Genomic DNA, 15,094 nt, shown 5'->3' with positions numbered 1-15,094 from the left:
CCTCCCAGCTCCCGAAAGTCTTTCTATCAATCGAGAGAGGTATAGAATAGTACAACAAACCAACAAGACAAGAATGGACTCATAAGATGGGCGGTCAGAGAAGCGACTTCATTTGTGTTATCCATAAAGGAAATGATCAAGGAATTCTCTATACACAGCTGTGAGATGACCGTATTGTTGCACATCCTGAATAAAGTACCGTAGGCAAGCGAAGCTTTTGAAAATGAAAGCATGTAGAACTCAGATCCATTTTCTCTTCGATTCGTAAACTTTGGATCTGTTCTTCCTTTCGTTTCCGGGTGACTGAGAGAGAAATTAGGCCTTGCGTGCATCCGATTCGGTCAACAATAAGGTGCAAAGCGGGTTGATTAAATGGGCTTGAAGTTCCATTATCGTTAGGTCGAAGATCCCTACTAGGTTTAGTGCACTTTGGTAGTTGTGAATGTTGTCGTAATTGAATGTCTTTCTCATTCGACATTCTATCTTACAGTCCGTGAGCTAATTGGGTTTCGAGATTGCGTATACGCGAAAAGAGCTCGCTTTCAACTTTATCCTCGGCGTTTTGTGCCTAGTTCTAGTTCAGGAAAGGGTCTGATCTCTTTCATTGGAGCACATTGATGCCGAAGGAGTATTCGGAACCGGTGGAGAGGCTATGATGACTTCAGGCTATTCAAATAGCATGACCGATACCACAAAGAAAGGGTATCTAAGTCACACTAGTGGAATAGCTTTTTCATAATAATTATCTCGTTATATGATACCAAAAACCTGCCTGATGACTGATAAGGTAAGGGGTTTTAAAAGACAACAGAATGACAATTCTACGTGTGATAGAAAAGGAGATCTTCGTTTTTTTTTCAGTGTGTGCGGTTTGCCTGCCTTCCTGAACACGGATAGGCTATGGGGCTTTGCACTTCGGCCCCTGAGAATACCACATCAATGTGATAGGATTCGAACCTATGGATCTCTGAAACTTCTTCATTGGTTATTTGGGCGCATATTTCTTAAAAGGATAGTGACGACAGATGACCTATGTGACGACAGTGGACAACATGCCTGGCTTCCTAACCACGGAGAGACTACGGGGCTTTGCACTTCGGCCCCTAAGAATACCACATCAAGGTGACAGGATTCGAACCTATGGCTCTCTGAAACTTCTTCATCGGTTATTTCGGTGCATCTTCCTTAAAAGGATTGTGACAACAGATGACCTATTTGACTGAAAAGTTCCTAGAAAGAATACAGTTCTAGGATTGTGATAACAGATGACCTATTTGACTGAAAAGTTCCTAGAAAGAATACAGTTCTAGGATTGTGACAACAGATGACCTATATGGCTAAAAAGTTCCTAGAAAGAATACCAGAACAATTAGGATTGTGACAACAGATGACCTATTTGACTGAAAAGTTCCTAGAAAGAATACAATAACAATTAAGATTGTGACAATAGATGATCTATTTGACTGAAAAGTTCTTAGAAAGAATACAATAACAATTAAGATTGTGACAACAGATGATCTATTTGATTGAAAAGTTCCTAGAAAGAATACAAGAACAATTAGGATTGTGACAACATATGACCTATTTGACTGAAAAATTCTTAGAAAGAATACAATAACAATTAGGATTGTGACAACATATGACCTATGTGACAACATATGACCTATTTGACTGAAAAGTTCCTAGAAAGAATACAAAAGTTCTTAGAAACACAATCTTTATTCTCCCATGAATATGTTTCATTCTCTATTCTCATCTTCTTGGTTCAATGTTTAAAAACCACATTTTAAATCATATTATCTTGCATAATTCATTTTGATAAAATATTGTTGGGGTCATTTTGAGAATTGAACTTAAGAAGACCTCTCACACCAAAAATGATAGTCCCTTTTTACTTTTGGAGGGGCATTCCAAGAATTGAACTCGAGACCTCTTGCACCCAAAGCAAGAATCATACCACTAGACCAAATGCCCTTATTATGGACTATATATTAAGTTACTTATGGAATGTATCATCATTATTTCATTTATTTCTTTGTTAATGTAATCCATGAGCAATTATTATTATATCTTTTAGATCTTTTGAGAAATGAACAGAGGGGCATTCCGAGAATTGAACTCGAGACCTCTCGCACCCTAAGCGAGAATCATACCACTAGACCAAATGCCCTTTCTAAAAGATTGGAACATTTTTAACTCCCACTCAATATATTTTTTCTCTCAAGTTTGAAATCTATTTTCTTGAGCGGTTGTTGGACTATAAAATAAAAGTTGATGGTTAGTATTTTACTTGTAAGTAAGGCATGTAATGTTGAATAAACTACAACCCTAAAAAATTGTTTCTTAGCATAATATGAATTTAGTTGCAGAGTTATTAGGAATAAGATGGAGAAAGAAATTTTCTTTAAAATAATAAACAGACCCAAGTTCATAGTTGTTGTTGTCTAATTGTGATTTTGCAAAAAGCTTAACTAATATGAAATATCAAGGTAAATCAAGAATATATCCTACACGAGATGACAATAAAATGGAGTTAAATTGAACGCAGTTTTAGTTTCATGTCTAGAAAATTGTATTAATGATATTAAAGAGAACTTTGTGTTTTATTAGAAGAGACCAACTTCCTTTAAGATACTAGGAGTTTAAACTACTTCCATTGTAATTTCAATCACTCCACAATGATTACAAATTTAGGGTTGGCTAATTGGACATCAATTATCAACTTTAGGTTATAATTTAGGTAGTAGCCATTATAATATTAATGAGCATAAGAGTTACAATTCTTTCATGGACCATATGTGTTATAGTTAAATGAATATATATATATATATATATATATATATATATATATTATGTATGTCGAGGTTTGTGTAAAGCACAAAGTAGTAAGGAACGCCATTGTCAACTCTAGAGCCACCCACAACTCATGATGGAGACCGATGCAAAATATTTTAACATCCTTTGGCATCAAGATACAGGAAAGATGAACGCCGTCAAATTGGAAGCTTTGCCTGTCTTAAGAGTCACAATGAGAACTCTAATCAAGCTGGAGCCTTGGACTAGGCAAATTGTTTAGTGATAGTTGAAATGGATGACTTCGACGTCGCGTTAGGAACGAACGTCCTTCTTAAACACAAAGTCATTTACATGCCCCTAGCAAAATGTCTAGTAGTAATGGAGTCTAACCCGATGATCATTCAGAAAAACATCCATCAACCAAGAGGGTTGAAAATGATGTCGATACTACAGTTGAGAAAGAATCATAGCCATGATGAATCTATGCTTGCTGCTACTGTTGTAATTGAAAAGGGGAGCTCGAGTGAGCCAACCACAATAGAAACCTCGTTGCCACTACATGAACACCACGACGCAAAACAAGGTCAGATAATGGATTTATCCCCACCAGAAGAGACAAAAACAAGGTCAGATACTGAAGAAGGGAGACAGAAACAAACCACTGAAGCAACACGTGTTCACACGTAAATATCATCTAGACGGATGAAGAGAAGGGTCAGTCGGAAGCGTCAACCACGATAATTTCAAGAAAAATAAAGAGTTCATATAAGTTAAGTTCAAATAAACTTCGAGTTCAAAGCAACAAGAACCAAAAACTGGTGTGAAAATACTATGGACTAGTTAAAGTTATCCATAAGATTATGAAGACATCATATAGAATCCAATTGCTCTTATGGATGCGGACTAACCTTGTTGTCCACATTAGTAACTTGAAACATTATTATTTCGACCAAGAAAACATCAAACAGAAGCAGGTGGTATGACGTCATACAAATAAGAAAAAAGTTTCAGGCGAAGAAAGTAGGAACGAACAGAGAAGACATGAAGACTCAACAAACCGAGAAGTGATTTTCAACAGCACTTAGTAGGTTGGAAGAGACTCCTCATTATGAGATCAGCTGGAAGCGCATCGAGAGACCTAAAGTCAGCTTCGTCCAATAAATTTTTTGGGGGCAGATGTCACAGTCATGATTGCCCAAGGCGTGTTGCCTGGGGTTGCATGTTGCATGTCTCAGCCATTCTTGTTAACGATTTGTTGTCCAAGGCGGTTATTTGGGCAATGTTATTGTTTACTGATTATTTGGGCGACACGCCTTGAGCAATCATGACCGTCACAATTGGCTAAGACATTTGTTGTCCATATGTTATTGTTGTCCAAGAGACTCCTCATTATGAGGTCATGATTGGCTAAGACATTTAAGGAAGTTTTACCAAGGGCAACTTCTATCACAATCCTCTTCTCGCTCTCTGAAACTTCTTTAAATGTACTGGTTATTTGGGCGCATCTTCCTTAAAAGGGTTGTGACGACAGATGACCTGGGTAAAACTACTATTGGGAGATCAGTGCAATAGAGAATCTGTGTCCCTTTCCTGACACCTTCCGCGGACAACATAACAAAGAGTTCCTAGAAAAAATATCATAGAACAATTTGTGTAATGCCTTTGAAGTTAGGCTCGAGGCTCTATCTTATCTCCAAAGAATATGGTTCATTCTCAATTCACATAGAAATTATGCAATAGAAAGTGGTACCCTCATCTTCTTTTACAAAACTTTCTCAAGTCCTCATGGAATGATTTGAAAGTGGTACCCTCATCTTCTTTTATAAGACTACCTCGGCCTTCATGGAATGGTTATGCTATGTTGATTCTTAGAGAAGGGAGTAGGAGTAAGAGTAGAGGACTGTTTATGGTCCAAGTCCCGAAAAAGTAGTCTTTATGTTAAGAAAGGAGAGGAATCCTCATAGTTTCCAAGATATGAAGAGAATCCTACCTACACAAATTCCCTTTATTTGTTTATTTTCCTTCTTTCTTTCTTTCCAAATATCCATCTGAATTACTTCTTGGTTCGAGGTTTAAAAAAACCTATTTCAAATCTTATTATATTGCATGCTTCAATTTGATATAATTGTTGGGGGCATTTTGAGAATCAAACTCGAGACCTCTCGCACCCGAAGCGAGAATCATACCACTAGACCAAATGCCTTGTAGTGGATCTATCTTTTATGAGCCTCAATATTTGAAATTTATCCACATGTTTTTGTTTCAATTCTAGAAATAGAAATGATATCCATAGAAATACATAATTTTACAGTGCAAATAAGAAAAACTCGTGATCAAGTTTTAGATAAAAGTAGGAAACATGTTGATAGATATAAAAATAAATTCAAGTTCTTTCTCGGGCATAATTATCAATCGGAAGATTTAGCTGATATGAATTATTATTGGTTTGATACCAATAATAACAGTCATTTTAGTATGCTAAGGATCCATATGTGTCCATGAAAATTAGTTAATGCTATATTTTTCTTATATTGGCCATAATATCTCTCAACCAAATGCATTAGTTGAAAATGTATTTAATATTTTTCTTTTGTCCTTTTCATTTTTCGAATGGTCTTATGTCTCCATTCCATTTGAAAATTGATATTTTGTTTGGTAATTTTAAACTCATTATTTTTGTTTGTTCATTCCACATAATTTGTAAAAAAAAAATTATACCACTTTAAGTTAGGCTATGTGTGATAGCTATGTTTTTTGTTTTATTTCAAAATTATGTGTTTTATCCTTTTATAAAAAAGAAAAGAAAAGAAAAGAAAACATTTGAATTTTAAGCAAAATTTCACACCCAACTAAGTTTTTGAAAAATATTTTTATTTATTTATTTTTCAGGGCTAGTTTTCAAAACTACTACTTTGCTACAATTGAACAATATTTATATTGTAAAATGGGATTCACTTCCTTTAAGTTTATGTAGTTTCTTTTTATTACTATGTTTACTTCTGTCTCATGTTACTCCATTTGTGTTTATTTCGATTTATACAAAAGTTCACTGTAATTAATAAATCCATGTGCTTAATAAATTCCCTACAAGAATAAATTTGTTTGTATCAGGATAAATTACAATGAATACAGAGATAAGAAATCCCAAAAATAAGTAGAAGGTTGAGAATTTCACTCAACCACACAATGTCAAAGCGTGACAGCATGGCTCACACGTGATGCTCGGATTTCGAAGGGGAACTTCTCATCTTCAGAGATCAATTTCATTCCTCAGAAATCTGATTTTTACATAATAATTTGTGGGTATTTATAGTCTCCCAGGAAAAAAAGTTAGTGGCTGGGACTTAATCTCGATCCCTTTATATCTCCACAAAAAAAAACGAAGTCAATTTGACAATTCTACCATTACAAATTTTATGAAATTAAAAAATAAATAAAGTTTTTTAACAACTCATGTAATGATGCTTGCAACTTCATTTGCTCCTTCAACTGTGTAAATATTCACTTCTGAAGCTCCAAATAGTCCTTCCTCAATTTTGTTTCTCAATTGTCTCCTTCCCCTCTTTATGCAATGTTTTGATCCGATTTGCCTTACTTGTGGCTGCTTTACTCACAAAAATATTAGAATGAATAGAAAGCAAATCAAGACGTGTAAGTGGATTAAATCCGTAAGCAACTTCAAAAAGAGAACAATGACTGGCAAACATTCGTCCCAAGACTTAATATTCTTATAAATAATAGCCCTAAGCAATGCTCCTAGTGTTCTATTAACCACCTCAGTTTGCTCATTAATCTGAAGATGACATGTAGTTGAAAACAATATTTTGTTATCTAATTTATGACTTAATATTCTTATAAATAATAGCCCTAAGCAATGTTGGTGATATTTTATTAACAACCTCAGTTAGCAAGTGAGTCTGAGGATGACATGTAGTTGAAAACAATAATTTGGTACCCAATTTATCCACCATACTTTCCAAAAGTGACTTAAAAATTTAACATCCCTATCATTTTTTGTGTGCAGCAAACATTGGCAACATTGACTACAAAACTATAAACAACGTGCTTCATGGCAAAGGTCATATGGATCGTGATGAGCATTTTCTCCCATATCTTGGTTTCGCTAACTAAAGTTTTCCAATAACTCCAAAACTCCATTACCTTATATAACTTCTTGGGATAAGAATTCATATAAAATTTCATAAAATAAGATCTACCGATGAATTTCATAACATTTGAAGGTCATCTAGGTCATGAACCGAAGGTAAATTACCTTAGGGGCATTATGGTCATTTTACACCATTTCCTCGTTTACCTACTTATCCTTATCCAATGACCACCAAATTTCATATCTAACCTCAACATAATATAATATGCTCAGTATTAAAATTTGATATGCAGTGGAGCTCATTAGAGGGTTATTTTAGCGTTACTTAAATCTTGAGCTATTTGATCGGTTCAGGGCTTTAACTCACGATTCTTTGGGTTTTTCTTACATATATCCTTAATTCATACTTGGTTTAGGGTTCATATGAAAATCCAAGCAATTTCTAGAAGTATTTCTTAACAAAAAGTCCAAGGTGACTACTTGCCTCGTCGTCGACATTTGGGACGTCCATTCTTGAGCTTCCAGTATCTGAATTACTTCAAATTTCCTTCCACGTACTCCTTATTGTGTCTAGTTTCTGAAACCATAAGATTTTATATGAGAATCGGTCTGGAATGGGGTTAAAATTGAGAAAACCCGAGAAAATGTCAAATTTTGAGTTGATTTGGACAGTTCAGTAGAACTGGCCATATCATCGTTTTCTTCCTCTGAACAGGAAGCAGATGAGCATTTTTCGCGTCGCCGCCATCTGAAACTCGGCTTGTACAACCACATTTACAGCGTTTCTCTCCTCTATTTCTTCATGAAACTTAAAGATGGGTATTACAAGGAAGGGCTAGGGATTTGATTTTATACCTTCTCATGGATCGTAGCCTAAAATATTCACTTCCAAAGTTCATCCAAAATCTGATTTATCGCTGGAGATAAAATAAAGGATTTCTTATTGGGTAGCGGATTCTAGGGGTTTCAAGGCCCTATTTCTTCATTGAACCTCTTCCATATCCTTTCTTCAGGCTAAAGGAATTTGTTTGGAGGAACGTCTTTGAGTGTCAGACCTTAATTTCCAAAAATCGTTCTCGGTATGCAACTCACTCGAAACGCCAGATTTTCGATCTCTTGGGTAGCTTTTTCTACGATGTTTCATCTCTCGATTCCTTCATCAAGTTTACTCAACTTTTTCCTCTGAAGCTAGAGGAATCCTAAATTTGAAGGAAAAGAGATCGTAGATAGGAATTCAACTCTTATTCCCAATTTAATTTCGAAACCTATTTCCATCAATTCGACACGCTCTCGAGGTTATTTTCTTCGTGGTGTTCTATGGAATCATTCCTTGGAGGTGCAGAAACTTATTGGAACCATTCTTGCTCGACGAATCATGTATCCTCGGATTGGATTTTCAAGTTTTTCTTGAAGTTCTTCAATGGCGGAATGAATATGGGGAATGGTTTCTAGGCACTTTCAGCACTATATTCCTTCATAGAACTTGTGGGTAATCTTGTTGAGAAACGGTAGGAATAAGTTCGAAGAGAAATGGTGGAGGATTGCTCTCGAATTTGGAAGAAATCTTAGAGTAGGAGACCCATAATCTAAACGTTTATTGTCTTCGATTGGCGGATCGACCTTTCTCGATTCTTATTCCGTATTGTTTCTCCTACTTCAGACTTTATAGGAGGAGCTTAAACCGACATTGAGAGCTCCAGATTCTTCGTTATTTAGAAGTTTGAAGAGAAATGGTGGAGGATTGCTCTGGAATTTGGAAGAAATCTGAGAGTAGGAGACCCACAATCTAAACGCTTATTGCCTTCGATTGGGGGATCGACCTTTCTCGATTCTTATTCCATATTGTTACTTAAGACTGTATAGGAGAAGCTTAAACCGACATTGAGAGCTCTAAAATCTTCGTTATTAAGAGATCGAACTTTCTGGATATCTCTACCGACCTTTGCTTTAAATACTAGTCGTTGGATGTGATGATCCGTGCGTGTTCGTTCTAGATCATATCAAAGTTTGGATAAGATTCGATGGTTGAAATTTGAGTTCGAAGGATTTTGCTCGGATTGTCACGGTAGATGCTCTGATTCTAAATATAGTGGCATTTATGTAATTGTCCATTCTTCTAGGGGTATTTTGGTAATTTGCCACTTTTCGAATATTTTATTATTATTTTTCTCGAAAAATCCATAATTTTTCTACAAATTCCTCATCGCTTTTTTTTTTTATCATTTTTCACTTATTTTGAATCTTGAGATTCCTTCTAGATAAGGAATTACAAATCCAGAAAGATTCTTGATAATTGATCAAATGACTTTTTTCCCCTTTTCATTTACTTTTTCCTTTCCCATCCTTTTCAAAAGGCCTTTAACTCCTTGAAATCACTTGTTAGGGTGAGTGACTTGACTAAGTCCTTTGTTCTTGCTTAATCCTTCAATTTTTTTTCCTTTCTATCCTTTGGGTCTTTCATGAGTGGCTTATTCTTATGGGAGCTAATTTTCTTCATTTTTTGGGTGTTAAATATACATATTCGTTACAAACAAAAAATAAGAAGCAGACTCAAAAGAAGAATAAAAAATACTAGATTAAAATAAAAGTTAGTCCATGGCCCACACTCCAAAGTCCACTCTCATCCACGACGAACTCTTAGTTACTTGAAAAAAAAATAATAAACATGGAGTGAGTAAAACTTAGTAATTAGCCTACTAGTAGGTTCTTAATCGCGACCTTAAGCTAGGATATTACTTCTTTTTATGTTTTCAGGATCTTAGAACTTAGAGGTCATCGTTTCATGTATCATATACTGATCCTGAAAACCTTCCCCTAAAATAACCTTCAATTTTCTTCCCATGAACACTTGAATGGTGTCGTCATAATCATGTAATCCTACTGGTAAATCGTTGTGCAAGACATCTCGTTTAGCTGATGGGAAAGGTAGGCCTATCATAACATCCAGCTCATGATACATATTGTAGGAAATCCTACCTAAAGAGGAATAGGGGCCTTTTAGAACACATCGTCAGATAATGGTTACTTCTGGATATGGATCCTAGCAACTTATTTAGCATGTTATTCACATAGTTCTAGGTACTTGGTACATGGATTATTGATGAACCTAGGTTTATACATAAGGTCATGGGTTAGGCTTTAGGAGTTGAGGTTTTAGCTTAGGAAAACATTAGAGGGTAACCTAACGTGGACTAATTCGTGTGAAAACCTACTATCACTTTGAGGACCTCTTTCCTTCATCAAACTTATGGGTAAACTTATTTAGAAGGTGCAGGAACAAGTTTGGAAATGAACAGTGGACTATAATTCTCAAATTCGAGGTAAACCCATGAACACGATACCCCAAAACAAAAAACTTGTATCTCTCTATTGGGTACTCTATTAAGATTGCTTCTTGCCCCTAATAGTCTACCCTAATTCATAATTTATAGACGGATTTTCCACTACCATTGAAACGTCTAGAATTTCTATAATTTCATTCTTGATTTTTCTGAATCTTCTGCCAGAAAAGTCTTCTCGGATCGGATCCTTCCTTTTTTAAGCACCTTGTAATTCTTATTCTATAAAAAATTTAAGGATTCGGAAGGTTTATAAAAATTAGAAAAAGTACCATTTTCTTAATGTTTTCTTTGCTTCTAGATACAACCTAGTAGGGATTATACACTGTCTCTTATTGGAGACCTTGAGTGTTGCAAATTCTCCTCTCCTTTGAAAACTTTCGCTCATCGAAAGTGCTTATTCTAAAATAGGTCAGGGTACAAAAGGTTCTTATTTGCCTTCTGTTTCCCAAGTGGCTTCTTCTACTCTATGATTCTTCCGTAGGACCTTAACGAGAGAGATTTCCTTGTTTCTCAGTCATTTGACTTTCTTGTCTATTATTTGAATCGGGACTTCTTTATACGTTATGTCATCTCTCAAGAAGAGAGTTTCATGAGCCAGTACGTGCGAACGATCTAGGGTATACTTCCATAGTACGGATACATGAAAGATATTATGTACTGCAGACAAGTTTGGGCATTGCCCGATTCTATAGGCCACAGATCTAATTCTTTCTAATATCTCAAAGGGAGAGATAAACTTAGGGTTTATATGATCCCCTACGTGAGCACCCTTCTCATGGGGTGCTACCTTTAGGAATATATGATCCCCTACCAACAATTCCATGTCCTTGCGCCTTAGGTCTGCATAGCTTTTCTCTCGGCTTTGTGCGGTTTGTATCCTAGCTTTAATCTTCTGGACTGCGGTGTTGGTAATTTGCACCAGCTTTGGCCCAATAGTTGTCATTTGCCCCCCTTCTTCCGAAAAGATAGGGGATCGCAATCTTCGTCCATAAAGAACCTCGTATGTGGCCATTTGTATGGTGGCTTGGCAAGTATTATTATAAGCGAATTTCATAAGGGGTAGGTACTTATCCCAGCTTCGTGCAAAATCCATCATATATACCCTCAATATGTCTTCCAATATTTGCTTGAGCATTTCTGTTTGACCATCTGTTTATGGGTGGAATGTCATACTATAACTGCGTACCCAATGCCTTTTGTTGAATTTAACAGAAGCGAAGATTTGAAGATTTGAAGCGTGTTTGACCATCTGTGGGGAGAGCGTCAGACTGAAGATTTGAAGGTCACGTGTTTGATCTCCACGTTCACCGCACCTGATTCTAGTTGCATAACCCGACTATTCAATCTAAAATTAGTCATTGTTCCTTTCTGAAATCTCAATGAATTATCGGAAATACCTAACGTGTTATAGTTCACCGCACCTTATACAAGTTGGATAACTTGAATATCTTATTAAAAATTAGTGATTATTTCTATTTAAAATTTCAATGAAGTAGCGAAAATACCTTTACGGATGAATTTTCATTTTTATCGTTAGTGTGGATAGTTCAGTTGAGAGAGCGTTAGATTGAAGATTTGAAGGTCTCGTGTTCGATCCACGTGAACCATGCATGCACAATTTGACTATTCAATTTAAAATTAGTGATCATTTCTTTCTAAAATTTCAATTAATTAGCCAAAATACCTTTACTTAAAAACTTTCATTTTTAATGTTAGCGGGGATAGCTCAGTTTGGTGAGCGTCAGATTTAATATTTGAAGGTCATGTGTTCGATCTCCACGTTCACCGCACCTGTTTCTATTTGCATAACTTGACTATTCAATAAAAAAATTAGTCATTATTTCTTTTTAAAATCTCAATGAATCAGCGAAAATATATTTACTGATGAATTTTCATTTCTAATGATTGCGGGGATAGCTCAGTTGGGAGAGCGTCAGACTGAAGATCTGAAGGTCACGTGTTCGATCCACGTTCACTGCACTTGGTTCACATAGCATAATTTCACTGGCATAGGTTGACTAAGTTAATTATTCATTTTTTATGTTATCTGGGATGGCTTAGTTGGGAGAGCATTAGATTGAATATTGGAAGGTCTTGTGTTTGATTTGCATTCATTGCACCGTATAGTTTAGTCGATTATTATTTCTTTTTTAAAATATAATGAATCAGTGTTTAGTTGGGAGAGTGTCAAACTAAAGATTTCAATGTCACGTGTTTAATCTCTCCACGTTCACTACACATGTTGGCAAACTCACTAACAAAGGTACGAAGTTCATAAAAGTCTATAACATAACACTAACAAAGGTACAAAGTAACACTAACAAAGGTACGAAGTTCATAAAAATCTTTTTAATCTAAAATACCATTAAACTTGACCATTATAGTGCCTCTCAAATGTAGGTAAAGTTTAAATTCGAGTCTCCTTGTCAAACTCACTCGGGTGCTCATCTCCACCATGATGGCGTTCAACAAGAGAGACCTCGAAAATAGCCGAATTATCGCATTAACCATTTGAATTACCTCAACACCACTTGTTGAAATTGAAACAAATATCTATAACATAACACTAACATAGGTACGATGTTCATAAAAGTTTTTAATCTAAGATACTATTGAACTTGACCATTAAAGTACCTCTCAAAATGAGGTAAAGTTTAAATATAATTGGTGACAAAAGATGAAACTATAAAATAAAAAGAAATAAGAAAATAATATTCAATTCGAGAGAATCAAACCAAAATCTCCTAGGTGAAAGCCAAATATCCAAACCGTTGGACAACAATGAATTTTTTGTGTAGTTGTCCTAAAGTCTTTTGTCTAATCGCTCAAGAGTTTTACTATGATGTTTTGGGTAATGTCTAACTCTTTGACACGTCCTTTCATGTGTGTGATAGAGTTCTCAGAATTACCGCGACGTTTCGAGCTGTTCGATCGTGTGTCTCTTTCTTCAAAAGGGTAAACATCAAACATCAGGTCTTTGATTGGCAACCCATCCAAAGGAGAGTCGATTGCATCGATTCCATCAACAGTCTTCCCATGAGTTTATGGTGCATGACCCATTTTTTATACCATTCACCTTCGAGCGCCACCATAGTTTTGCATCGTCGATGAGATGCATTGCGACCAACGTAACTCTTAGGTCCTATGATCAAGTTCGTGTAACCTTCAAGTAATGTTCTACGTAAAAAATAAAGCTTATTAATTCCTTAGCATCCCGGTTTCCCTTTAAGGGGTTGTGTTCTTGGATTTTAAGTTTGTTAAGCCCACATGAACTTGGCTTTAGGTGTGGTTCTCTACAGCCAAACTTGTTAAACTCACTCAAGTGCTCATCTCAACCATGATGTCATTCAACAAGAGAGTCCTCGAAAACGACTGGATTATCGCATTAACTATTTGAATCACCTACTCATCTCAACCATGACGCCGTTCAACAAGAGAGACCTAGAAAACGACTGGATTATCGTATTAACCATTTGAATCACTTGCTCATCTCAACCATGATGTCGTTCAACAAGAGAGACCTCGAAAACAACTGGATTATCGCATTAACCATGTGAAATTGAACAAAATATCTATAACATAACTCTAACAAAGGTACAAAGTTCATAAAAATCTTTTTAATCTAAGATAGAAACTGTAAAATAAAATGAAATAAGAAAATAATATTCCATTGCTGGTAATCTGGGTGAAAGCTAGAGATCTTGACTGCTGGACGACAATGGATTTTTGGTGTAGATGTCCTAAAGTCTTTAGTCAGATCGCTGAAGAGTTTTAGCATAATCTTTTTTTTAATGTCTAACTCTTCGACACGTCCTTCCCTATGTGTGTTAGAGTTCTCAGGGCTACCGCGACGTTTAAAGCTGTGAGATTGTGTGGCTCTTTCTTCAAAAGAGTCAATATCAAATGTTGGGTCTTTGATTGGCAACCCATCCAGGGGAGCATCGATTGCATCGATTCCATCAACGATCTTCCCATGAGTTTATGGTGCATGACCCAATTTTTTATACCATTCACCTTCGAGCACTACCATAGTTTTGCATCGTCCATGAGATGCATTGCGGCTAACGTAACTCTCAGGTCGTATGAGAAAGTTCCTGTAGCCCTCAACTCTCAGGTCGTATGATAGAGTTCTTAGAGCTACCGCGACATTTTGAGGCGTTCGATTGTGTGGCTTTTTCTTCAAAAGAGTCAACATCAAACGTCAGGTCTTTAATTGGCAACCCATCAAGGGGAGCGTCGATTGCATCGATTCCATCAACAGTCTTCCCATGAGTTTATGGTGCATGACCTATTTTTTATATCATCCACCTTCGAGCGCCACCGTCCATGAGATGCATTGTGGTCAATGTAACTCTTAGGTCCTATGAGCAAGTTCCTTTAACCTTCAAGTATTGTTCAACCTTAAAAATAAAGTTTTTTAATTCCTTAGCATCCTGGTTCCTAGTTAAGGGTTTGTGTTTTTGGATTTTCAGTTTGTTAAGCCCAACATTAGCTTGGCTTGGGGTGTCATTCTCTACGACCCTCCTTGTCAAACTCACTCTGGTGCTCATCTCAGTCATCTCAGCCATGATGGCATTCAACGAAAGAGACCTTGAAAATGACCGAATTATCATATTAACCATTTGAATGACCTCAACCTCACTTGTTGAAATTGAACCGTTAAGATCAACACTTTAAACATCTACACATATTCATTAATGTAATCGAAAGAAATCAGCTAGTTGTGTCCATACCCAAAATCAAATAATATCAAACTCAAATCCGTTTTCTTGGATTTTAAATTTATTTGAGCCTTATTAAAACCCATCCGATGGTCTTTGTCTCAAACTTTGGTGATGACGTATCCTAG

At 36.1% G+C, this 15,094-nt stretch overlaps 3 non-coding genes across 3 annotated transcripts; 1 reads left to right on the top strand and 2 right to left on the bottom strand.

Annotated features, from left to right (window-relative positions):
• Window positions 1-1,902: 1,902 nt before the first annotated feature.
• TRNAP-UGG lies at window positions 1,903-1,974 on the bottom strand. The gene has a single exon. It is a non-coding gene; the product is annotated as a tRNA-Pro (tRNA).
• Window positions 1,975-2,098: 124 nt separating this feature from the next.
• Window positions 2,099-2,170, bottom strand: TRNAP-AGG. The gene has a single exon. It is a non-coding gene; the product is annotated as a tRNA-Pro (tRNA).
• Window positions 2,171-12,152: 9,982 nt separating this feature from the next.
• Window positions 12,153-12,225, top strand: TRNAF-GAA. The gene has a single exon. It is a non-coding gene; the product is annotated as a tRNA-Phe (tRNA).
• The last annotated feature ends 2,869 nt before the right edge of the window (window positions 12,226-15,094 follow it).

Source organism: Cucurbita moschata, unplaced genomic scaffold (genome assembly GCF_002738365.1).
Source record: "Cucurbita moschata cultivar Rifu unplaced genomic scaffold, Cmos_1.0 Cmo_Scf00126, whole genome shotgun sequence".
NCBI lineage: Eukaryota > Viridiplantae > Streptophyta > Magnoliopsida > Cucurbitales > Cucurbitaceae > Cucurbita > Cucurbita moschata.
Note: the sequence above shows the minus strand (reverse complement) of the source record. Positions and strands in the feature narration are given on the sequence as shown.